Raw genomic sequence first — 24,628 nt, 5'->3', positions numbered from 1 at the left:
CAGAGCAGGCAAGGCAAGGAAAGGCAAGGCAAGGCAAGGAAGATAAGGGCAGGGCAGGCAAGGCAAGGCAAGGCAAGGCAAGGTAGATAATGCCAGGGCAGGCAAGGCAGGGCAACAGAAGATAAGGGCAGGGAAGGCAAGGCAAGGAAAGGTAAGGCAAGGCAGATAATGCCAGGGCAGGCAAGGCAAGGCAAGGCAAGGCAAGGCAGATAATGCCAGGGCAAGCAAGGCAAGGCAATGGAAGATAAGGGCAGGGCAGGCAAGGCAAGGCAAGGCAAGGCAAGGCAAGGCAAGGCAAGGCAAGGCAAGGCAGATAATGCCAGGGCAGGCAAGGCAAAGCAAGGCAAGGCAAGGCAAGGCAAGGCAAGACAAGGCAGATAATGCCAGGGCAGGCAAGGCAGGGCCACGGAAGATAAGGGTAGGGTAGGTTAGGGCAGGCAAGGCAAGGCAAGGCAAGGCAGATAATACCAGGGCAGGCAAGGCAGGGCAATGGAAGATAAGGGTAGGGTAGGGTAGGTTAGGGCAGGCAAGGCAAGGCAAGGCAAGGCAAGGCAGATAATGCCAGGGCAGGCAAGGCAGGGCAACGGAAGATAAGGGCAGGGAAGGCAAGGCAAGGCAAGGTAAGGCAAGGCAGATAATGCCAGGGCAGGCAAGGCAAGGCAAGGCAAGGCAAGGCAAGGCAAGGCAGATAAGGCCAGGGCGGGCAAGGCAAGGCAAGGCAAAGCAAGGCAAGGCAAGGGAAGGCAAGGCAAGGCAAGGCAAGGCAAGGCAAGGCAAGGCAAGGCAGATAATGCCAGGGCAGGCAAGGCAGGGCAACGGAAGATAAGGGTAGGGTAGGTTAGGGCAGGCAAGGCAAGGCAAGGCAAGGCAGATAATTACAGGGCAGGCAAGGCAGGGCAACAGAAGATAAGGGCAGGGAAGGCAAGGCAAGGAAAGGTAAGGCAAGGCAGATAATGCCAGGGCAGGCAAGGCAAGGCAAGGCAAGGCAAGGCAGATAATGCCAGGGCAAGCAAGGCAAGGCAATGGAAGATAAGGGCAGGGCAGGCAAGGCAAGGCAAGGCAAGGCAAGGCAAGGCAAGGCAAGGCAAGGCAGATAATGCCAGGGCAGGCAAGGCAAAGCAAGGCAAGGCGAGGCAAGGCAAGGCAAGGCAAGGCAAGGCAAGGCAAGGCAAGGCAGATAATGCCAGGGCAGGCAAGGCAGGGCCACGGAAGATAAGGGTAGGGTAGGTTAGGGCAGGCAAGGCAAGGCAAGGCAAGGCAGATAATACCAGGGCAGGCAAGGCAGGGCAATGGAAGATAAGGGTAGGGTAGGGTAGGTTAGGGCAGGCAAGGCAAGGCAAGGCAAGGCAAGGCAGATAATGCCAGGGCAGGCAAGGCAGGGCAACGGAAGATAAGGGCAGGGAAGGCAAGGCAAGGCAAGGTAAGGCAAGGCAGATAATGCCAGGGCAGGCAAGGCAAGGCAAGGCAAGGCAAGGCAAGGCAAGGCAGATAAGGCCAGGGCGGGCAAGGCAAGGCAAGGCAAAGCAAGGCAAGGCAAGGGAAGGCAAGGCAAGGCAAGGCAAGGCAAGGCAAGGCAAGGCAGATAATGCCAGGGCAGGCAAGGCAGGGCAACGGAAGATAAGGGTAGGGTAGGTTAGGGCAGGCAAGGCAAGGCAAGGCAAGGCAGATAATTACAGGGCAGGCAAGGCAGGGCAACGGAAGATAAGGGTAGGGTAGGTTAGGGCAGGCAAGGCAAAGCAAGGCAAGGCAAGGCAAGGCAAGGCAAGGCAGATAATGCCAGGGCAGGCAAGGCAAGGAAAGGCAAGGCAAGGCAAGGAAGACAAGGGCAGGTCAGGCAAGGCAAGGCAAGGCAAGGCAAGGCAAGGCAGATAATGCCGGGGCAGGCAAGGCAGGGCAACGGAAGATAAGGGCAGGAAAGGCAAGGCAAGGCAAGGCAAGGCAAGGCAAGGCAAGGCAAGGCAGATAATGCCAGGGCAGGCAAGGCAAGGCAAGGCAAGGCAAGGCAGATAATGCCAGGGCAGGCAAGGCAGGGCAACGGAAGATAAGGGCAGGGCAGGTTAGGGCAGGCAAGGCAGGGCAACGGAAGATAAGGGCAGGGAAGGCAAGGCAAGGCAAGGCAGGGCAAGGCATATAATGCCAGGGCAGGCAAGGCAGGGCAAAGGAAGATAAGGGCCGGGCAGGCAAGGCAAGGCAAGGCAAGGCAAGGCAAGGCAAGGCAAGGCAGATAATGCCAGGGCAGGCAAGGCAGGGCAACGGAAGATAAGGGCAGGGCAGGGCAGGCAAGGCAAGGCAAGGCAAGGCAAGGCAAGGCAAGGCAAGGCAAGGCAAGGCAAGGCAGATAATGCCAGGGCAGGCAAGGCAAGGCCAGGCAAGGCAAGACAAGGCAAGGCAAGGCAGATAATGCCAGGGCAGGCAAGGCAAGGCAAGGCAAGGCAAGGCAAGACAGATAATGCCAGGGCAGGCAAGGCAAAGCAAGGCAAGGCAAGGCAAGGCAAGGCAAGGCAAGGCAAGGCAAGGCAGTTAATGCCAGGGCAGGCAAGGCAGGGAAATGGAAGATAAGGGCAGGGCAGGGAAAGGCAAGGCAGCGCAGGGCAAGGCAAGGCAAGGCAAGGCAAGGCAAGGCAGATAATGCCAGGGCAGGCAAGGCAGGGCAATGGAAGATAAGGGCAGGGCAGGTTAGGGCAGGCAAGGCAAGGTAAGGCAGGGCAACGGAAGATAAGGGCAGGGCAGGTTAGGGCAGGCAAGGCAAGGCAAGGCAAGGCCAGGCAAGGCAAGGCAAGGCAAGGCAGATAATGCCAGGGCAGGCAAGGCAAGGCAAGGCCAGGGAAGGCAAGGCAGTTAATGCCAGGGCAGGCAAGGCAGGGCAACGGAAGATAAGGGTAGGGTAGGTTAGGGCAGGCAAGGCAAGGCAAGGCAAGGCAAGGCAAGGCAAGGCAAGGCAAGGCAGATAATGCCAGGGCAGGCAAGGCAAGGAAAGGCAAGGCAAGGCAAGGAAGATAAGGGCAGGGCAGGCAAGGCAAGGCAAGGCAAGGCAAGGCAGATAATGCCAGGGCAGGCAAGGCAGGGCAACAGAAGATAAGGGCAGGGAAGGCAAGGCAAGGAAAGGTAAGGCAAGGCAGATAATGCCAGGGCAGGCAAGGCAAGGCAAGGCAAGGCAAGGCAGATAATGCCAGGGCAAGCAAGGCAAGGCAATGGAAGATAAGGGCAGGGCAGGCAAGGCAAGGCAAGGCAAGGCAAGGCAAGGCAAGGCAAGGCAAGGCAAGGCAGATAATGCCAGGGCAGGCAAGGCAAAGCAAGGCAAGGCGAGGCAAGGCAAGGCAAGGCAAGGCAAGGCAAGGCAAGACAAGGCAGATAATGCCAGGGCAGGCAAGGCAGGGCCACGGAAGATAAGGGTAGGGTAGGTTAGGGCAGGCAAGGCAAGGCAAGGCAAGGCAGATAATACCAGGGCAGGCAAGGCAGGGCAATGGAAGATAAGGGTAGGGTAGGGTAGGTTAGGGCAGGCAAGGCAAGGCAAGGCAAGGCAAGGCAGATAATGCCAGGGCAGGCAAGGCAGGGCAACGGAAGATAAGGGCAGGGAAGGCAAGGCAAGGCAAGGTAAGGCAAGGCAGATAATGCCAGGGCAGGCAAGGCAAGGCAAGGCAAGGCAAGGCAAGGCAAGGCAGATAAGGCCAGGGCGGGCAAGGCAAGGCAAGGCAAAGCAAGGCAAGGCAAGGGAAGGCAAGGCAAGGCAAGGCAAGGCAAGGCAAGGCAAGGCAAGGCAGATAATGCCAGGGCAGGCAAGGCAGGGCAACGGAAGATAAGGGTAGGGTAGGTTAGGGCAGGCAAGGCAAGGCAAGGCAAGGCAGATAATTACAGGGCAGGCAAGGCAGGGCAACAGAAGATAAGGGCAGGGAAGGCAAGGCAAGGAAAGGTAAGGCAAGGCAGATAATGCCAGGGCAGGCAAGGCAAGGCAAGGCAAGGCAAGGCAGATAATGCCAGGGCAAGCAAGGCAAGGCAATGGAAGATAAGGGCAGGGCAGGCAAGGCAAGGCAAGGCAAGGCAAGGCAAGGCAAGGCAAGGCAAGGCAGATAATGCCAGGGCAGGCAAGGCAAAGCAAGGCAAGGCGAGGCAAGGCAAGGCAAGGCAAGGCAAGGCAAGGCAAGGCAAGGCAGATAATGCCAGGGCAGGCAAGGCAGGGCCACGGAAGATAAGGGTAGGGTAGGTTAGGGCAGGCAAGGCAAGGCAAGGCAAGGCAGATAATACCAGGGCAGGCAAGGCAGGGCAATGGAAGATAAGGGTAGGGTAGGGTAGGTTAGGGCAGGCAAGGCAAGGCAAGGCAAGGCAAGGCAGATAATGCCAGGGCAGGCAAGGCAGGGCAACGGAAGATAAGGGCAGGGAAGGCAAGGCAAGGCAAGGTAAGGCAAGGCAGATAATGCCAGGGCAGGCAAGGCAAGGCAAGGCAAGGCAAGGCAAGGCAAGGCAGATAAGGCCAGGGCGGGCAAGGCAAGGCAAGGCAAAGCAAGGCAAGGCAAGGGAAGGCAAGGCAAGGCAAGGCAAGGCAAGGCAAGGCAAGGCAGATAATGCCAGGGCAGGCAAGGCAGGGCAACGGAAGATAAGGGTAGGGTAGGTTAGGACAGGCAAGGCAAGGCAAGGCAAGGCAGATAATTACAGGGCAGGCAAGGCAGGGCAACGGAAGATAAGGGTAGGGTAGGTTAGGGCAGGCAAGGCAAAGCAAGGCAAGGCAAGGCAAGGCAAGGCAAGGCAGATAATGCCAGGGCAGGCAAGGCAAGGAAAGGCAAGGCAAGGCAAGGAAGACAAGGGCAGGTCAGGCAAGGCAAGGCAAGGCAAGGCAAGGCAAGGCAGATAATGCCGGGGCAGGCAAGGCAGGGCAACGGAAGATAAGGGCAGGAAAGGCAAGGCAAGGCAAGGCAAGGCAAGGCAAGGCAAGGCAAGGCAGATAATGCCAGGGCAGGCAAGGCAAGGCAAGGCAAGGCAAGGCAGATAATGCCAGGGCAGGCAAGGCAGGGCAACGGAAGATAAGGGCAGGGCAGGTTAGGGCAGGCAAGGCAGGGCAACGGAAGATAAGGGCAGGGAAGGCAAGGCAAGGCAAGGCAGGGCAAGGCATATAATGCCAGGGCAGGCAAGGCAGGGCAAAGGAAGATAAGGGCCGGGCAGGCAAGGCAAGGCAAGGCAAGGCAAGGCAAGGCAAGGCAAGGCAGATAATGCCAGGGCAGGCAAGGCAGGGCAACGGAAGATAAGGGCAGGGCAGGGCAGGCAAGGCAAGGCAAGGCAAGGCAAGGCAAGGCAAGGCAAGGCAAGGCAAGGCAAGGCAGATAATGCCAGGGCAGGCAAGGCAAGGCCAGGCAAGGCAAGACAAGGCAAGGCAAGGCAGATAATGCCAGGGCAGGCAAGGCAAGGCAAGGCAAGGCAAGGCAAGACAGATAATGCCAGGGCAGGCAAGGCAAAGCAAGGCAAGGCAAGGCAAGGCAAGGCAAGGCAAGGCAAGGCAAGGCAGTTAATGCCAGGGCAGGCAAGGCAGGGAAATGGAAGATAAGGGCAGGGCAGGGAAAGGCAAGGCAGCGCAGGGCAAGGCAAGGCAAGGCAAGGCAAGGCAAGGCAGATAATGCCAGGGCAGGCAAGGCAGGGCAATGGAAGATAAGGGCAGGGCAGGTTAGGGCAGGCAAGGCAAGGTAAGGCAGGGCAACGGAAGATAAGGGCAGGGCAGGTTAGGGCAGGCAAGGCAAGGCAAGGCAAGGCCAGGCAAGGCAAGGCAAGGCAAGGCAGATAATGCCAGGGCAGGCAAGGCAAGGCAAGGCCAGGGAAGGCAAGGCAGTTAATGCCAGGGCAGGCAAGGCAGGGCAACGGAAGATAAGGGTAGGGTAGGTTAGGGCAGGCAAGGCAAGGCAAGGCAAGGCAAGGCAAGGCAAGGCAAGGCAAGGCAGATAATGCCAGGGCAGGCAAGGCAAGGAAAGGCAAGGCAAGGCAAGGAAGATAAGGGCAGGGCAGGCAAGGCAAGGCAAGGCAAGGCAAGGCAGATAATGCCAGGGCAAGCAAGGCAAGGCAATGGAAGATAAGGGCAGGGCAGGCAAGGCAAGGCAAGGCAAGGCAGATAATGCCAGGGCAGGCAAAGCAAGGCAAGGCAAGGCAAGGCAGATAATGCCAGGGCAGGCAAGGCAGGGCAACGGAAGATAAGGGCAGGGCAGGTTAGGGCAGGCAAGGCAGGGCAACGGAAGATAAGGGCAGGGAAGGCAAGGCAAGGCAAGGCAGGGCAAGGCATATAATGCCAGGGCAGGCAAGGCAAGGCAAGGCCAGGGAAGGCAAGACAAGGCAAGGCAAGGCAGATAATGCCAGGGCAGGCAAAGCAAGGCAAGGCAAGGCAAGGCAAGGCAAGGCAAGGCAGATAATGCCAGGGAAGGCAAGGCAGGGCAACGGAAGATAAGGGTAGGGTAGGTTAGGGCAGGCAAGGCAAGGCAAGGCAAGGCAAGGCAAGGCAATGCAAGGCAAGGCAAGGCCAGGCAAGGCAAGGCAAGGCAAGGCAGATAATGCCAGTGCAGGCAAGGCAAGGCAAGGCCAGGGAAGGCAAGACAAGGCAAGGCAAGGCAGATAATGCCAGGGCAGGCAATGCAAGGCAAGGCAAGGCAAGGCAAGGCAGATAATGCCAGGGCAGGCAAGGCAGGGCAACGGAAGATAAGGGTAGGGTAGGTTAGGGCAGGCAAGGCAAGGCAAGGCAAGGCAAGGCAAGGCAAGGCAAGGCAAGGCAAGGCAAGGCAGATAATGCCAGGGCAGGCAAGGCAAGGAAAGGCAAGGCAAGGCAAGGAAGATAAGGGCAGGGCAGGCAAGGCAAGGCAAGGCAAGGCAAGGTAGATAATGCCAGGGCAGGCAAGGCAGGGCAACGGAAGATAAGGGCAGGGAAGGCAAGGCAAGGCAAGGTAAGGCAAGGCAGATAATGCCAGGGCAGGCAAGGCAAGGCAAGGCAAGGCAAGGCAGATAATGCCAGGGCAAGCAAGGCAAGGCAATGGAAGATAAGGGCAGGGAAGGCAAGGCAAGGCAAGGCAAGGCAAGGCAAGGCAGATAATGCCAGGGCAGGCAAGGCAAAGCAAGGCAAGGCAAGGCAAGGCAAGGCAAGGCAAGGCAAGGCAAGGCAAGGCAAGGCAAGGCAAGGCAGATAATGCCAGGGCAGGCAAGGCAGGGCCACGGAAGATAAGGGTAGGGTAGGTTAGGGCAGGGAAGGCAAGGCAAGGCAAGGCAGATAATACCAGGGCAGGCAAGGCAGGGCAATGGAAGATAAGGGTAGGGTAGGTTAGGGCAGGCAAGGCAAGGCAAGGCAAGGCAAGGCAGATAATGCCAGGGCAGGCAAGGCAGGGCAACGGAAGATAAGGGCAGGGAAGGCAAGGCAAGGCAAGGTAAGGCAAGGCAGATAATGCCAGGGCAGGCAAGGCAAGGCAAGGCAAGGCAAGGCAAGGCAAGGCAGATAAGGCCAGGGCGGGCAAGGCAAGGCAAGGCAATGCAAGGCAAGGCAAGGCAAGGCAAGGCAAGGCAAGGCAAGGCAAGGCAAGGCAAGGCAAGGCAGATAATGCCAGGGCAGGCAAGGCAAGGCAAGGCAAGGCAAGGCAGATAATGCCAGGGCAGGCAAGGCAGGGCAACGGAAGATAAGGGCAGGGCAGGTTAGGGCAGGCAAGGCAGGGCAACGGAAGATAAGGGCAGGGAAGGCAAGGCAAGGCAAGGCAGGGCAAGGCATATAAAGCCAGGGCAGGCAAGGCAGGGCAAAGGAAGATAAGGGCAGGGCAGGCAAGGCAAGGCAAGGCAAGGCAAGGCAAGGCAAGGCAAGGCAAGGCAAGGCAAGGCAAGGCAGATAATGCCAGGGCAGGCAAGGCAGGGCAACGGAAGATAAGGGCAGGGCAGGGCAGGCAAGGCAAGGCAAGGCAAGGCAAGGCAAGGCAAGGCAAGGCAGATAATGCCAGGGCAGGCAAGGCAAGGCCAGGCAAGGCAAGACAAGGCAAGGCAAGGCAGATAATGCCAGGGCAGGCAAGGCAAGGCAAGGCAAGGCAAGACAGATAATGCCAGGGCAGGCAAGGCAAAGCAAGGCAAGGCAAGGCAAGGCAAGGCAAGGCAAGGCAAGGCAGTTAATGCCAGGGCAGGCAAGGCAGGGAAATGGAAGATAAGGGCAGGGCAGGGCAAGGCAAGGCAGCGCAGGGCAAGGCAAGGCAAGGCAAGGCAAGGCAAGGCAGATAATGCCAGGGCAGGCAAGGCAGGGCAATGGAAGATAAGGGCAGGGCAGGTTAGGGCAGGCAAGGCAAGGTAAGGCAGGGCAACGGAAGATAAGGGCAGGGCAGGTTAGGGCAGGCAAGGCAAGACAAGGCAAGGCAAGGAAAGGCAAGATAAGGGCAGGGCAGGCAAGGCAAGGCAAGGCAAGGCAAGGTAGATAATGCCAGGGCAGGCAAGGCAGGGCAACGGAAGATAAGGGCAGGGAAGGCAAGGCAAGGCAAGGTAAGGCAAGGCAGATAATGCCAGGGCAGGCAAGGCAAGGCAAGGCAAGGCAAGGCAAGGCAGATAATGCCAGGGCAAGCAAGGCAAGGCAATGGAAGATAAGGGCAGGGAGGCAAGGCAAGGCAAGGCAAGGCAAGGCAAGGCAAGGCAAGGCAGATAATGCCAGGGCAGGCAAGGCAAAGCAAGGCAAGGCAAGGCAAGGCAAGGCAAGGCAAGGCAAGGCAAGGCAAGGCAAGGCAAGGCAGATAATGCCAGGGCAGGCAAGGCAAGGCAATGGAAGATAAGGGCAGGGCAGGCAAGGCAAGGCAAGGCAAGGCAAGGCAAGGCAAGGCAAGGCAGATAATGCCAGGGCAGGCAAGGCAAAGCAAGGCAAGGCAAGGCAAGGCAAGGCAAGGCAAGGCAAGGCAAGGCAAGGCAGATAATGCCAGGGCAGGCAAGGCAGGGCCACGGAGGATAAGGGTAGGGTAGGTTAGGGCAGGCAAGGCAAGGCAAGGCAAGGCAGATAATACCAGGGCAGGCAAGGCAGGGCAATGGAAGATAAGGGTAGGGTAGGTTAGGGCAGGCAAGGCAAGGCAAGGCAAGGCAAGGCAAGGCAAGGCAGATAATGCCAGGGCAGGCAAGGCAGGGCAACGGAAGATAAGGGCAGGGAAGGCAAGGCAAGGCAAGGTAAGGCAAGGCAGATAATGCCAGGGCAGGCAAGGCAAGGCAAGGCAAGGCAAGGCAAGGCAAGGCAAGGCAGATAAGGCCAGTGCGGGCAAGGCAAGGCAAGGCAAAGCAAGGCAAGGCAAGGCAAGGCAAGGCAAGGCAAGGCAGATAATGCCAGGGCAGGCAAGGCAGGGCAACGGAAGATAAGGGTAGGGTAGGTTAGGGCAGGCAAGGCAAAGCAAGGCAAGGCAAGGCAAGGCAAGGCAGATAATGCCAGGGCAGGCAAGGCAAGGAAAGGCAAGGCAAGGAAAGGAAGACAAGGGCAGGTCAGGCAAGGCAAGGCAAGGCAAGGCAAGGCAGATAATACCAGGGCAGGCAAGGCAGGGCAACGGAAGATAAGGGCAGGGAAGGCACGGCAAGGCAAGGCAGGGCAAGGCATATAATGCCAGGGCAGGTAAGGCAAGGCAAGGCCAGGGAAGGCAAGACAAGGCAAGGCAAGGCAGATAATGCCAGGGCAGGCAAGGCAAGTCAAGGCAAGGCAAGGCAAGGCAAGGCAAGGCAGATAATGCCAGGGAAGGCAAGGCAGGGCAACGGAAGATAAGGGTAGGGTAGGTTAGGGCAGGCAAGGCAAGGCAAGGCAAGGCAAGGCAAGGCAAGGCAAGGCAAGGCCAGGCAAGGCAAGGCAAGGCAAGGCAGATAATGCCAGTGCAGGCAAGGCAAGGCAAGGCCAGGGAAGGCAAGACAAGGCAAGGCAAGGCAGATAATGCCAGGGCAGGCAAGGCAAGGCAAGGCAAGGCAAGGCAAGGCAAGGCAAGGCAGATAATGCCAGGGCAGGCAAGGCAGGGCAACGGAAGATAAGGGTAGGGTAGGTTAGGGCAGGGAAGGCAAGGCAAGGCAAGGCAAGGCAAGGCAAGGCAAGTCAAGACAAGGCAGATAATGCCAGGGCAGGCAAGGCAAGGAAAGGCAAGGCAAGGCAAGGAAGATAAGGGCAGGGCAGGCAAGGCAAGGCAAGGCAAGGCAACGTAGATAATGCCAGGGCAGGCAAGGCAGGGCAACGGAAGATAAGGGCAGGGAAGGCAAGGCAAGGCAAGGTAAGGCAAGGCAGATAATGCCAGGGCAGGCAAGACAAGGCAAGGCAAGGCAAGGCAGATAATGCCAGGGCAAGCAAGGCAAGGCAATGGAAGATAAGGGCAGGGCAGGCAAGGCAAGGCAAGGCAAGGCAAGGCAAGGCAAGGCAGATAATGCCAGGGCAGGCAAGGCAAAGCAAGGCAAGGCAAGGCAAGGCAAGGCAAGGCAAGGCAAGGCAAGGCAAGGCAGATAATGCCAGGGCAGGCAAGGCAGGGCCAGGGAAGATAAGGGTAGGGTAGGTTAGGGCAGGCAAGGCAAGGCAAGGCAAGGCAGATAATACCAGGGCAGGCAAGGCAGGGCAATGGAAGATAAGGGTAGGGTAGGTTAGGGCAGGCAAGGCAAGGCAAGGCAAGGCAAGGCAAGGCAAGGCAGATAATGCCAGGGCAGGCAAGGCAGGGCAACGGAAGATAAGGGCAGGGAAGGCAAGGCAAGGCAAGGTAAGGCAAGGCAGATAATGCCAGGGCAGGCAAGGCAAGGCAAGGCAAGGCAAGGCAAGGCAAGGCAAGGCAGATAAGGCCAGTGCGGGCAAGGCAAGGCAAGGCAAGGCAAGGCAGATAAGGCCAGTGCGGGCAAGGCAAGGCAAGGCAAAGCAAGGCAAGGCAAGGCAAGGGAAGGCAAGGCAAGGCAGATAATGCCAGGGCAGGCAAGGCAGGGCAACGGAAGATAAGGGTACGGTAGGTTAGGGCAGGCAAGGCAAGGCAAGGCAAGGCAGATAATTACAGGGCAGGCAAGGCAGGGCAACGGAAGATAATGGTAGGGTAGGTTAGGGCAGGCAAGGCAAAGCAAGGCAAGGCAAGGCAAGGCAAGGCAGATAATGCCAGGGCAGGCAAGGCAAGGAAAGGCAAGGCAAGGAAAGGAAGAGAAGGGCAGGTCAGGCAAGGCAAGGCAAGGCAAGGAAAGGCAAGGCAGATAATGCCAGGGCAGGCAAGGCAGGGCAACGGAAGATAAGGGCAGGAAAGGCAAGGCAAGGCAAGGCAAGGCAAGGCAAGGCAAGGCAGATAATGCCAGGGCAGGCAAGGCAAGGCAAGGCAAGGCAAGGCAGATCATGCCAGGGCAGGCAAGGCAGGGCAACGGAAGATAAGGGCAGGGCAGGTTAGGGCTGGCAAGGCAGGGCAACGGAATATAAGGGCAGGGAAGGCAAGGCAAGGCAAGGCAGGGCAAGGCATATAATGCCAGGGCAGGCAAGGCAGGGCAAAGGAAGATAAGGGCAGGGCAGGGCAGGCAAGGCAAGGCAAGGCAAGGCAAGGCAAGGCAAGGCAGATAATGCCAGGGCAGGCAAGGCAGGGCAAAGGAAGATAAGGGCAGGGCAGGGCAGGCAAGGCAAGGCAAGGCAAGGCAAGGCAAGGCAAGGCAAGGCAAGGCAGATAATGCCAGGGCAGGCAAGGCAAGGCAATGGAAGATAAGGGCAGGGCAGGCAAGGCAAGGCAAGGCAAGGCAAGGCAAGGCAAGGCAAGGCAGACAATGCCAGGGCAGGCAAGGCAAAGCAAGGCAAGGCAAGGCAAGGCAAGGCAAGGCAAGGCAAGGCAAGGCAAGGCAGATAATGCCAGGGCAGGCAAGGCAGGGCCACGGAGGATAAGGGTAGGGTAGGTTAGGGCAGGCAAGTCAAGGCAAGGCAAGGCAGATAATACCAGGGCAGGCAAGGCAGGGCAATGGAAGATAAGGGTAGGGTAGGTTAGGGCAGGCAAGGCAAGGCAAGGCAAGGCAAGGCAAGGCAAGGCAAGGCAGATAATGCCAGGGCAGGCAAGGCAGGGCAACGGAAGATAAGGGCAGGGAAGGCAAGGCAAGGCAAGGTAAGGCAAGGCAGATAATGCCAGGGCAGGCAAGGCAAGGCAAGGCAAGGCAAGGCAAGGCAAGGCAAGGCAGATAAGGCCAGTGCGGGCAAGGCAAGGCAAGGCAAAGCAAGGCAAGGCAAGGCAAGGCAAGGCAAGGCAGATAATGCCAGGGCAGGCAAGGCAGGGCAACGGAAGATAAGGGTAGGGTAGGTTAGGGCAGGCAAGGCAAAGCAAGGCAAGGCAAGGCAAGGCAAGGCAGATAATGCCAGGGCAGGCAAGGCAAGGAAAGGCAAGGCAAGGAAAGGAAGACAAGGGCAGGTCAGGCAAGGCAAGGCAAGGCAAGGCAAGGCAGATAATGCCAGGGCAGGCAAGGCAAGTCAAGGCAAGGCAAGGCAAGGCAAGGCAAGGCAGATAATGCCAGGGAAGGCAAGGCAGGGCAACGGAAGATAAGGGTAGGGTAGGTTAGGGCAGGCAAGGCAAGGCAAGGCAAGGCAAGGCAAGGCAAGGCAAGGCCAGGCAAGGCAAGGCAAGGCAAGGCAGATAATGCCAGTGCAGGCAAGGCAAGGCAAGGCCAGGGAAGGCAAGACAAGGCAAGGCAAGGCAGATAATGCCAGGGCAGGCAAGGCAAGGCAAGGCAAGGCAAGGCAAGGCAAGGCAAGGCAAGGCAGATAATGCCAGGGCAGGCAAGGCAGGGCAACGGAAGATAAGGGTAGGGTAGGTTAGGGCAGGGAAGGCAAGGCAAGGCAAGGCAAGGCAAGGCAAGGCAAGTCAAGACAAGGCAGATAATGCCAGGGCAGGCAAGGCAAGGAAAGGCAAGGCAAGGCAAGGAAGATAAGGGCAGGGCAGGCAAGGCAAGGCAAGGCAAGGCAACGTAGATAATGCCAGGGCAGGCAAGGCAGGGCAACGGAAGATAAGGGCAGGGAAGGCAAGGCAAGGCAAGGTAAGGCAAGGCAGATAATGCCAGGGCAGGCAAGACAAGGCAAGGCAAGGCAAGGCAGATAATGCCAGGGCAAGCAAGGCAAGGCAATGGAAGATAAGGGCAGGGCAGGCAAGGCAAGGCAAGGCAAGGCAAGGCAAGGCAAGGCAAGGCAAGGCAAGGCAGATAATGCCAGGGCAGGCAAGGCAAAGCAAGGCAAGGCAAGGCAAGGCAAGGCAAGGCAAGGCAAGGCAAGGCAAGGCAGATAATGCCAGGGCAGGCAAGGCAGGGCCAGGGAAGATAAGGGTAGGGTAGGTTAGGGCAGGCAAGGCAAGGCAAGGCAAGGCAGATAATACCAGGGCAGGCAAGGCAGGGCAATGGAAGATAAGGGTAGGGTAGGTTAGGGCAGGCAAGGCAAGGCAAGGCAAGGCAAGGCAAGGCAAGGCAGATAATGCCAGGGCAGGCAAGGCAGGGCAACGGAAGATAAGGGCAGGGAAGGCAAGGCAAGGCAAGGTAAGGCAAGGCAGATAATGCCAGGGCAGGCAAGGCAAGGCAAGGCAAGGCAAGGCAAGGCAAGGCAAGGCAGATAAGGCCAGTGCGGGCAAGGCAAGGCAAGGCAAGGCAAGGCAGATAAGGCCAGTGCGGGCAAGGCAAGGCAAGGCAAAGCAAGGCAAGGCAAGGCAAGGCAAGGCAAGGCAAGGAAAGGAAGACAAGGGCAGGTCAGGCAAGGCAAGGCAAGGCAAGGCAAGGCAGATAATGCCAGGGCAGGCAAGGCAGGGCAACGGAAGATAAGGGCAGGAAAGGCAAGGCAAGGCAAGGCAAGGCAAGGCAAGGCAAGGCAGATAATGCCAGGGCAGGCAAGGCAAGGCAAGGCAAGGCAAGGCAGATCATGCCAGGGCAGGCAAGGCAGGGCAACGGAAGATAAGGGCAGGGCAGGTTAGGGCTGGCAAGGCAGGGCAACGGAATATAAGGGCAGGGAAGGCAAGGCAAGGCAAGGCAGGGCAAGGCATATAATGCCAGGGCAGGCAAGGCAGGGCAAAGGAAGATAAGGGCAGGGCAGGGCAGGCAAGGCAAGGCAAGGCAAGGCAAGGCAAGGCAAGGCAAGGCAGATAATGCCAGGGCAGGCAAGGCAAAGCAAGGCAAGGCAAGGCAAGGCAAGGCAAGGCAAGGCAAGGCAGATAATGCCAGGGCAGGCAAGGCAGGGCCACGGAAGATAAGGGTAGGGTAGGTTAGGGCAGGCAAGGCAAGGCAAGGCAAGGCAGATAATGCCAGGGCAGTCAAGGCAAGGAGAGGCAAGGCAAGGCAAGGCAAGGCAGATAATGCCAGGGCAGGCAAGGCAAGGCAAGGCAAGGCAAGGCAAGGCCAGGCAGATAATGCCAGGGCAGGCAAGGCAAGGCAATGCAAGGCAAGGCAAGGCAAAGCAAGGCAAGGCAAGGCAAGGCAGATAATGCCAGCGCAGGCAAGGCAGGTCAATGGAAGATAAGGGCAGGGCAGGCAATGCAGGGCAGGGCAGGGCAAGGCAAGGCAAGGCAAGGCAAGGCAAGGCAGATAATGCCAGGGCAGGCAAGGCAGGGTAAGGGAAGATAAGGGCAGGGCAGGCAAGGCAAGGCAAGGCAAGGCAAGGCAAGGCAAGGCAGATAATGCCAGGGCAGGCACGGCAGGGCCACGGAAGATAAGGGTAGGGTAGGTTAGGGCAGGCAAGGCAAGGCAAGGCAAGGCAGTTAATACCAGGGCAGGCAAGGCAGGGCAACGGAAGATAAGGGTAGGGTAGGTTAGGGCAGGCAAGGCAAGACAAGGCAAGGCAAGGCAGATAATGACAGGGCAGGCAAGGCAAGGAAAGTCAAGGCAAGGTAAGGAAGATAAGGGCAGGGCAGGCAAGGCAAGGCAAGGCAAGGCAAGGCAAGGCAAGGCAAGGCAGATAATGCCAGGGCAGGCAAGGCAGGGCAACGGAAGATAAGGGCAGGGCAGGTTAGGGCAGGCAAGACAGGGCAACAGAAGATAAGGGCAGGGCAAGGCAAGGCAAGTCAAGGCAAGGCAGATAATGCCAGGAAAGGGAAGGCAAGGCAAGGCAAGGCAAGGCAAGGCAGATAATGCCAGGTCACGCAAGGCAAGGCAAGGCAAGGCAAGGCAAGGCAAGGCAAGGCAGATAATCCCAGGGCAGGCACGGCAGGGCCACGGAAGATAAGGATAGGGTAGGTTAGGGCAGGCAAGGCAAGGCAAGGCAAGGCAGTTAATAACAGGGCAGGCAAGACAGGGCAACGGAAGATAAGGGTAGGGTAGGTTAGGGCAGGCAAGGCAAGGCAAGGCAAGGCAAGGCAGATAATGCCAGGGCAGGCAAGGCAAGGAAAGTCAAGGCAAGGCAAGGAAGATACGGGCAGGGCAGGCAAGGCAAGGCAAGGCAAGGCAAGGCAGATAATGCCAGGGCAGTCAAGGAAGCGCAACGGAAGATAAGGGCAGGGAAGGCAAGGCAAGGCACGGCAAGGCAAGGCAAGGCAAGGCAAATCAGATAATGCCAGGGCAGGCAAGGCAAGGCAAGGCAAGGCAAGGCAGATAATGCCAGGGCAGGCAAGGCAGGGCAACGGAAGATAAGGGCAGGGCAGGTTAGGGCAGGCAAGGCAGGGCAAAGGAAGATAAGGGCAGGGAAGGCAAGGCAAGGCAAGGCAGGGCAAGGCATATAATGCCAGGGCAGGCAAGGCAAGGCAAGGCCAGGGAAGGCAAGACAGGCAAGGCAAGGCAGATAATGCCAGGGCAGGCAAGGCAAGGCAAGGCAAGGCAAGGCAAGGCAAGGCAAGGCAAGGCAGATAATGCCAGGTCAGGCAAGGCAGGGCAACGGAAGATAACGGTAGGGTAGGTTAGGGCAGGCAAGGCAAGGCAAGGCAAGGCAAGGCAAGGCAGATAATGCCAGAGCAGGCAAGGCAAGGCAAGGCCAGGGAAGGCTGGACAAGGCAAGGCAAGGCAGATAATGCCAGGGCAGGCAAGGCAAGGCAAGGCAAGGCAGATAATGCCAGGGCAGGCAAGGCAGGGCAACGGAAGATAAGGGTAGGGTAGGTTAGGGCAGGCAAGGCAAGGCAAGGCAAGGCCAGGCAAGGCAGATAATGCCAGGGCAGTCAAGGCAATGAAAGGCAAGGCAAGGCAAGGAAGATAAGGGCAGGGCAGGCAAGGCAAGGCAAGGCAAGGCAAGGCAGATAATGCCAGGGCAAGCAAGGCAAGGCAATGGAAGATAAGGGCAGGGCAGGCAAGGCAAGGCAAGGCAAGGCAAGGCAAGGCAAGGCAGATAATGCCAGGGCAGGCAAGGCAAAGCAAGGCAAGGCAAGGCAAGGCAAGGCAAGGCAAGGCAAGGCAAGGCAAGGCAAGGCAAGGCAGATAATGCCAGGGCAGGCAAGGCAGGGCCACGGAAGATAAGGTTAGGGTAGGTTAGGGCAGGCAAGGCAAGGCAAGGCAAGGCAGATAATACCAGGGCAGGCAAGGCAGGGCAATGGAAGATAAGGGTAGGGTAGGTTAGGGCAGGCAAGGCAAGGCAAGGCAAGGCAAGGCAAGGCAAGGCAAGGCAAGGCAAGGCAGATAAGGCCAGGGCAGGCAAGGCAAGGCAAGGGAAAGCAAGGCAAGGCAAGGCAAGGCAAGGCAAGGCAAGGCAAGGCAGATAATGCCAGGGCAGGCAAGGCAGGGCAACGAAAGATAAGGGTAGGGTAGGTTAGGGCAGGCAAGGCAAGGCAAGGCAAGGCAGATAATTACAGGGCAGGCAAGGCAGGGCAACGGAAGATAAGGGTAGGGTAGGTTAGGGCAGGCAAGGCAAAGCAAGGCAAGGCAAGGTAAGGCAAGGCAAGGCAGATAATGCCAGGGCAGGCAAGGCAAGGAAAGGCAAGGCAAGGCAAGGAAGATAAGGGCAGGTCAGGCAAGGCAAGGCAACGCAAGGCAAGGCAAGGCAGATAATGCCAGGGCAGGCAAGGCAGGGCAACGGAAGATAAGGGCAGGAAAGGCAAGGCAAGGCAAGGCAAGGCAGATAATGCCAGGGCAGGCAAGGCAAGGCAAGGCAAGGCAGATAATGCCAGGGCAGGCAGGGCAGGGCGACGGAAGATAAGGGCAGGGCAGGTTAGGGCAGGCAAGGCAGGGCAACGGAAGATAAGGGCAGGGAAGGCAAGGCAAGGCAAGGCAAGGCAAGGCAGATAATGCCAGGGCAGGCAAGGCAGGGCAACGGAAGATAAGGGCAGGGCAGGGCAGGCAAGGCAAGGCAAGGCAAGGCAAGGCAAGGCAAGGCAAGTCAAGGCAGATAATGCCAGGGCAGGCAAGGCAAGGCCAGGCAAGGCAAGACAAGGCAAGGCAAGGCAGATAATGCCAGGGCAGGCAAGGCAAGGCAAGGCAAGGCATGGCAAGGCAAGGCAGATAAGGCCAGGGCAGGCAAGGCAAGGCAAGGCAAAGCAAGGCAAGGCAAGGCAAGGCAAGGCAAGGCAAGGCAAGGCAGATAATGCCAGGGCAGGCAAGGCAGGGCAACGGAAGATAAGGGTAGGGTAGGTTAGGGCAGGCAAGGCAAGGCAAGGCAAGGCAAGGCAAGGCAAGGCAAGGCAGATAATGCCAGGGCAGGCAAGGCAAGGAAAGACAAGGCAAGGCAAGGAAGATAAGGGCAGGTCAGGCAAGGCAAGGCAAGGCAAGGCAAGGCAAGGCAGATAATGCCAGGGCAAGCAAGGCAGGGCAACGGAAGATAAGGGCACGGCAGTCAAGGCAAGGCAAGGCAAGGCATGGCAAGGCAAGGCAAGGCAAGGCAAGGCAGATAATGCCAGGGCAGGCAAGGCAGGGCAACAGAAGATAAGGGCAGGGCACGTTAGTGCAGGCAAGGCTGGGCAACGGAAGATAAGGGCGGGGCAGGGCAGGCAAGTCAAGGCAAGTCAAGGCAAGGCAATGCAAGGCAGATAATGCCAGCGCAGGCAAGGCAGGGCAACGGAAGATAAGGGCAGAACAGGGCAGGGCAGGCAAGGCAGGGCAACAGAAGATAAGGGCAGGGCAGGTTAGGGCAGGGCAGGGCAAGGCAAGGCAAGGCAAGGCAAGGCACATAATGCCAGGGCAGGCACGGCAGGCCAACTTAAGATAAGGTCAGGGCAGGTCAGGGCAGGCAAGACAGGGCAACGGAAGATAAGGGCAGGGCAGGCAAGGCAAGGCAAGGCAAGGCAAGGCAAGGCAAGGCAGATAATGCCAGGGCAGGCAAGGCAGGGCAAAGGAAGATAAGGGCAGGGCAGGCAAGGCAGGGCAAGGCAGGGCAAGGCAAGGCAAGGCAAGGCAGGGCAAGGCATATAATGCCAGGGCAGGCAAGGCAAGGCAACGCAGGCAAGGCAAGGCAAGTCAAGGCAAGGCAAGGCAGATAATGCCAGGACAGGCAAGGCAAGGCCAGGGAAGGAAGGCAAGGCAAGGCAAGGCAGATAATGCCAGGGCAGGCAAGGCAAGGCAAGGCAAGGCAAGGCAAGGCAAGGCAAGGCAAGGCAGATAATGCCAGGGCAGGCAAGGTAGGGCAACGGAAGATAAGGGCAGGGCAAGGCAAGGCAAGGCAAGGCAAGGCAGATAATGCCAGGAAAGGCAAGGCAAGGCAAGGCAGGTAATGCCAGGGCAGGCAAGGCAGGGCAAGGGAAGATAAGGGCAGGGTAGGTTAGGGCAGGCAAGGCAAGGCAAGGCAAGGCAAGGCAGATAATGCCAGGGCAGGCAAGGCAAGGAAAGTCAAGGCAAGGCAAGGAAGATAAGGGCAGGGCAGGCAAGGCAAGGCAAGGCAAGGCAAGGCAGATAATGCCAGGGCAGTCAAGGCAGCGCAACGGAAGATAAGGGCAGGGAAGGCAAGGCAAGGCAAGGCAAGGCAAGGCAAGGCAAGGCAAGGCAAGGCAAGGCAAGTCAGATAATGCCAGGGCAGGCAAGGCAAGGCAAGGCAAGGCAAGGCAGATAATGCCAGGGTAGGCAAGGCAGGGCAACGGAAGATAAGGGCAGGGCAGGTTAGGGCAGGCAAGGCAGGGCAACGGAAGATAAGGGCAGGGAAGGCAAGGCAAGGCAAGGCAGGGCAAGGCATATAATGCCAGTGCAGGCAAGGCAAGGCAAGGCAAGGCAAGGCCAGGCAAGGCAAGGCAAGGCAAGGCAAGGCAAGGCAAGGCAGATAATGCCAGGGCAGGCAAGGCAAGGCAAGGCCAGGGAAGGCAAGACAAGGCAAGGCAGATAATGCCAGGGCAGGCAAGGCAGGGCAACGGAAGACAAGGGCAGGGCAGGCAAGGCAGGGCAGGGCAAGGCAAGGCAGGGCAAGGCAAGGCAAGGCAAGGCAAGGCAAGGCAAGGCAAGGCAGATAATGCCAGGGCAGTCAAGGCAGCGCAACGGAAGATAAGGGCAGGGAAGGCAAGGCAAGGCAAGGCAAGGCAAGGCAAGGCAAGGCAAGGCAAGGCAGATAATGCCAGGGCAGGCAAGGCAGGGCAACAGAAGAAAAGGGCAGGGCAGGGCAAGGCAAGGCAAGGCAAGGCAGATAATGCCAGGGCAGGCAAGGCAAGGGAAGGCAAGGCAAGGCAAGGCAGATAATGCCAGGGCAGGCAAGGCAAGGCAAGGCAAGGCAAGGCAAGGCAGATGATGCCAGGGCAGGCAAGGCAGGGCAAGGGAAGATAAGGGCAGGGCAGGCAAGGCAAGGCAAGGCAAGGCAAGGCAAGGCAGATAATTACAGGGCAGGCAAGGCAGGGCAACGGAAGATAATGGTAGGGTAGGTTAGGGCAGGCAAGGCAAAGCAAGGCAAGGCAAGGCAAGGCAAGGCAGATAATGCCAGGGCAGGCAAGGCAAGGAAAGGCAAGGCAAGGAAAGGAAGACAAGGGCAGGTCAGGCAAGGCAAGGCAAGGCAAGCCAAGGCAAGGCAGATAATGCCAGGGCAGGCAAGGCAGGGCAACGGAAGATAAGGGCAGGAAAGGCAAGGCAAGGCAACGGAAGATAAGGGCAGGGCAGGTTAGCGCTGGCAAGGCAGGGCAACGGAAGATAAGGGCAGGGAAGGCAAGGCAAGGCAAGGCAGGGCAAGGCATATAATGCCAGGACAGGCAAGGCAGGGCAAAGGAAGATAAGGGCAGGGCAGGGCAGGCAAGGCAAGGCAAGGCAAGGCAAGGCAAGGCAAGGCAGATAATGCCAGGGCAGGCAAGGCAAGGCCAGGCAAGGCAAGACAAGGCAAGGCAAGGCAGATAATGCCAGGGCAGGCAAGGCAAGGCAAGGCAAGGCAATGCAAGGCAGATAATGCCAGGGCAGGCAAGGCAGGGCAACGGAAGATAAGGGCAGGGCAGGTTAGGGCAAGCAAGACAGGGCAACAGAAGATAAGGACAGGGCAAGGCAAGGCAAGGCAAGGCAAGGCAGATAATGCCAGGGCAGACAAGGCAGGGCCACAGAAGATAAGGGTAGGGTAGGTTAGGGCAGTCAAGGCAAGGCAAGGCAAGGCAGATAATACCAGGGCAAGCAAGGCAGGGCAACGGAAGATAAGGGCACGGCAGGCAAGGCAAGGCAAGGCAAGGCAAGGCAAGGCAAGGCAAGGCAAGCCAGATAATGCCAGGGCAGGCAAGGCAGGGCAACAGAAGATAAGGGCAGGGCACGTTAGTGCAGGCAAGGCTGGGCAACGGAAGATAAGGGCAGGGCAGGGCAGGCAAGTCAAGGCAAATCAAGGCAAGGCAATGCAAGGCAGATAATGCCAGGGCAGGCAAGGCAGGGCAACGGAAGATAAGGGCAGAGCAGGGCAGGGCAGGCAAGGCAGGGCAACGGAAGATAAGGGCAGGGCAGGTAAGGCAAGGCATGGCAAGGCAAGGCACGGCAAGGCAACGTCAAATAAGGGCAGAGCAGGGTAGGGCAGGCAAGGCAAGGCAAGGAAAGATAAGGGCAGGGCAGGTTAGGGCAGGGCAGGGCAAGGCAAGGCAAGGCAAGGCAAGGCACATAATGCCAGGGCAGGCACGGCAGGGCAACGGAAGATAAGGTCAGGGCAGGTCAGGGCAGGCAAGACAGGGCAACGGAAGATAAGGGCAGGGCAGGGCAGGCAAGGCAAGGCAAGGCAAGGCAAGGCAAGGCAGATAATGCCAGGGCAGGCAAGGCAGGGCAACGGAAGATAAGGGCAGGGCAGGCAAGGCAGGGCAATGCAGGGCAAGGCAAGGCAAGGCAACGCAGGCAAGGCAAGGCAAGTCAAGGCAAGGCAAGGCAGATAATGCCAGGGTAGGCAAGGCAAGGCCAGGGAAGGAAGGCAAGGAAAGGCAAGGCAGATAATGCCAGGGCAGGCAAGGCAAGGCAAGGCAAGGCAAGGCAAGGCAAGGCAGATAATGCCAGGGCAGGCAAGGCAGGGCAACGGAACATAAGGGCAGGGCAGGTTAGGGCAGGCAAGACAGGGCAACGGAAGATAAGGGCAGGGCAAGGCAAGGGAAGGCAAGGCAAGGCAGATAATGCCAGGAAAGGGAAGGCAAGGCAAGGCAAGGCAAGGCAAGGCAGATAATGCCAGGTCAGGCAAGGCAAGGCAAGGCAAGGCAAGGCAGATAATGCCAGGGCAGGCAAGGCAGGGCAAGGGAAGATAAGGGCAGGGCAGGCAAGGCAAGGCAAGGCAAGGCAAGGCAAGGCAAGGCAGATAATGCCAGGGCAGGCACGGCTGGGCCACGGAAGATAAGGGTAGGGTAGGTTAGGGCAGGCAAGGCAAGGCAAGGCAAGGCAAGGCAAGGCAAGGCAGATAATGCCAGGGCAGGCAAGGCAAGGCAAGGCAAGGCAAGGCAGATAATGCCAGGGCAGGCAGGGCAGGGCGACGGAAGATAAGGGCAGGGCAGGTTAGGGCAGGCAAGGCAGGGCAACGGAAGATAAGGGCAGGGAAGGCAAGGCAAGGCAAGGCAGGGCAAGGCATATAATGCCAGGGCAGGCAAGGCAGGGCAACGGAAGATAAGGGCAGGAAAGGCAAGGCAAGGCAAGGCAAGGCAAGGCAAGGCAGATAATGCCAGGGCAGGCAAGGCAAGGCAAGGCAAGGCAAGGCAGATAATGCCAGGGCAGGCAGGGCAGGGCGACGGAAGATAAGGGCAGGGCAGGTTAGGGCAGGCAAGGCAGGGCAACGGAAGATAAGGGCAGAGCAGGGCAGGGCAGGCAAGGCAGGGCAACGGAAGATAAGGGCAGGGCAGGTAAGGCAAGGCATGGCAAGGCAAGGCACGGCAAGGCAACGTCAAATAAGGGCAGAGCAGGGTAGGGCAGGCAAGGCAAGGCAAGGAAAGATAAGGGCAGGGCAGGTTAGGGCAGGGCAGGGCAAGGCAAGGCAAGGCAAGGCAAGGCACATAATGCCAGGGCAGGCACGGCAGGGCAACGGAAGATAAGGTCAGGGCAGGTCAGGGCAGGCAAGACAGGGCAACGGAAGATAAGGGCAGGGCAGGGCAGGCAAGGCAAGGCAAGGCAAGGCAAGGCAAGGCAGATAATGCCAGGGCAGGCAAGGCAGGGCAACGGAAGATAAGGGCAGGGCAGGCAAGGCAGGGCAATGCAGGGCAAGGCAAGGCAAGGCAACGCAGGCAAGGCAAGGCAAGTCAAGGCAAGGCAAGGCAGATAATGCCAGGGTAGGCAAGGCAAGGCCAGGGAAGGAAGGCAAGGAAAGGCAAGGCAGATAATGCCAGGGCAGGCAAGGCAAGGCAAGGCAAGGCAAGGCAAGGCAAGGCAGATAATGCCAGGGCAGGCAAGGCAGGGCAACGGAACATAAGGGCAGGGCAGGTTAGGGCAGGCAAGACAGGGCAACGGAAGATAAGGGCAGGGCAAGGCAAGGGAAGGCAAGGCAAGGCAGATAATGCCAGGAAAGGGAAGGCAAGGCAAGGCAAGGCAAGGCAAGGCAGATAATGCCAGGTCAGGCAAGGCAAGGCAAGGCAAGGCAAGGCAGATAATGCCAGGGCAGGCAAGGCAGGGCAAGGGAAGATAAGGGCAGGGCAGGCAAGGCAAGGCAAGGCAAGGCAAGGCAAGGCAAGGCAGATAATGCCAGGGCAGGCACGGCTGGGCCACGGAAGATAAGGGTAGGGTAGGTTAGGGCAGGCAAGGCAAGGCAAGGCAAGGCAAGGCAAGGCAAGGCAGATAATGCCAGGGCAGGCAAGGCAAGGCAAGGCAAGGCAAGGCAGATAATGCCAGGGCAGGCAGGGCAGGGCGACGGAAGATAAGGGCAGGGCAGGTTAGGGCAGGCAAGGCAGGGCAACGGAAGATAAGGGCAGGGAAGGCAAGGCAAGGCAAGGCAGGGCAAGGCATATAATGCCAGGGCAGGCAAGGCAGGGCAACGGAAGATAAGGGCAGGAAAGGCAAGGCAAGGCAAGGCAAGGCAAGGCAAGGCAGATAATGCCAGGGCAGGCAAGGCAAGGCAAGGCAAGGCAAGGCAGATAATGCCAGGGCAGGCAGGGCAGGGCGACGGAAGATAAGGGCAGGGCAGGTTAGGGCAGGCAAGGCAGGGCAACGGAAGATAAGGGCAGGGAAGGCAAGGCAAGGCAAGGCAGGGCAAGGCATATAATGCCAGGGCAGGCAAGGCAGGGCAACGGAAGATAAGGGCAGGGCAGGGCAGGCAAGGCAAGGCAAGGCAAGGCAAGGCAAGGCAAGGCAAGGCAGATAATGCCAGGGCAGGCAAGGCAGGGCAATGGAAGATAAGGGCAGGGAAGGCAAGGCAAGGCAAGGCAAGGCAAGGCAGATAATGCCAGGGCAGGCAAGGCAGGGCAATGGAAGATAAGGGCAGGGCAGGGCAGGCAAGGCAAGGCAAGGCAAGGCAAGGCAGATAATGCCAGGGCAGGCAAGGCAAGGCCAGGCAAGGCAAGACAAGGCAAGGCAAGGCAGATAACGCCAGGGCAGGCAAGGCAAGGCAATGCAAGGCAAGGCAAGGCAGATAATGCCAGGGCAGGCAAGGCAGGGCAACGGAAGATAAGGGCAGGGCAGGTTAGGGCAAGCAAGACAGGGCAACAGAAGATAAGGACAGGGCAAGGCAAGGCAAGGCAAGGCAAGGCAGATAATGCCAGGGCAGTCAAGGAAGCGCAACGGAAGATAAGGGCAGGGAAGGCAAGGCAAGGCAAGGCAAGGCAAGGCAAGGCAAGGCAAATCAGATAATGCCAGGGCAGGCAAGGCAAGGCAAGGCAAGGCAAGGCAGATAATGCCAGGGCAGGCAAGGCAGGGCAAGGGAAGATAAGGGCAGGGCAGGCAAGGCAAGGCAAGGCAAGGCAAGGCAAGGCAAGGCAAGGCAGATAATGCCAGGGCAGGCACGGCAGGGCCACGGAAGATAAGGGTAGGGTAGGTTAGGGCAGGCAAGGCAAGGCAAGGCAAGGCAGTTAATAACAGGGCAGGCAAGACAGGGCAACGGAAGATAAGGGTAGGGTAGGTTAGGGCAGGCAAGGCAAGGCAAGGCAAGGCAAGGCAGATAATGCCAGGGCAGGCAAGGCAAGGAAAGTCAAGGCAAGGCAAGGAAGATAAGGGCAGGGCAGGCAAGGCAAGGCAAGGCAAGGCAAGGGAGATAATGCCAGGGCAGTCAAGGAAGCGCAACGGAAGATAAGGGCAGGGAAGGCAACGCAAGGCAAGGCAAGGCAAGGCAAGGCAAGGCAAATCAGATAATGCCAGGGCAGGCAAGGCAAGGCAAGGCAAGGCAAGGCAGATAATGCCAGGGCAGGCAAGGCTGGGCAACGGAAGATAAGGGCAGGGCAGGTTAGGGCAGGCAAGGCAGGGCAAAGGAAGATAAGGGCAGGGAAGGCAAGGCAAGGCAAGG

The sequence above is a fragment of the Strix aluco genome, chromosome W (genome assembly GCF_031877795.1).
Source record: "Strix aluco isolate bStrAlu1 chromosome W, bStrAlu1.hap1, whole genome shotgun sequence".
Taxonomy (NCBI): Eukaryota; Metazoa; Chordata; class Aves; order Strigiformes; family Strigidae; genus Strix; species Strix aluco.
The sequence above is the reverse complement of the archived record's forward strand: the minus strand, read 5'-3'. Positions refer to the sequence as shown.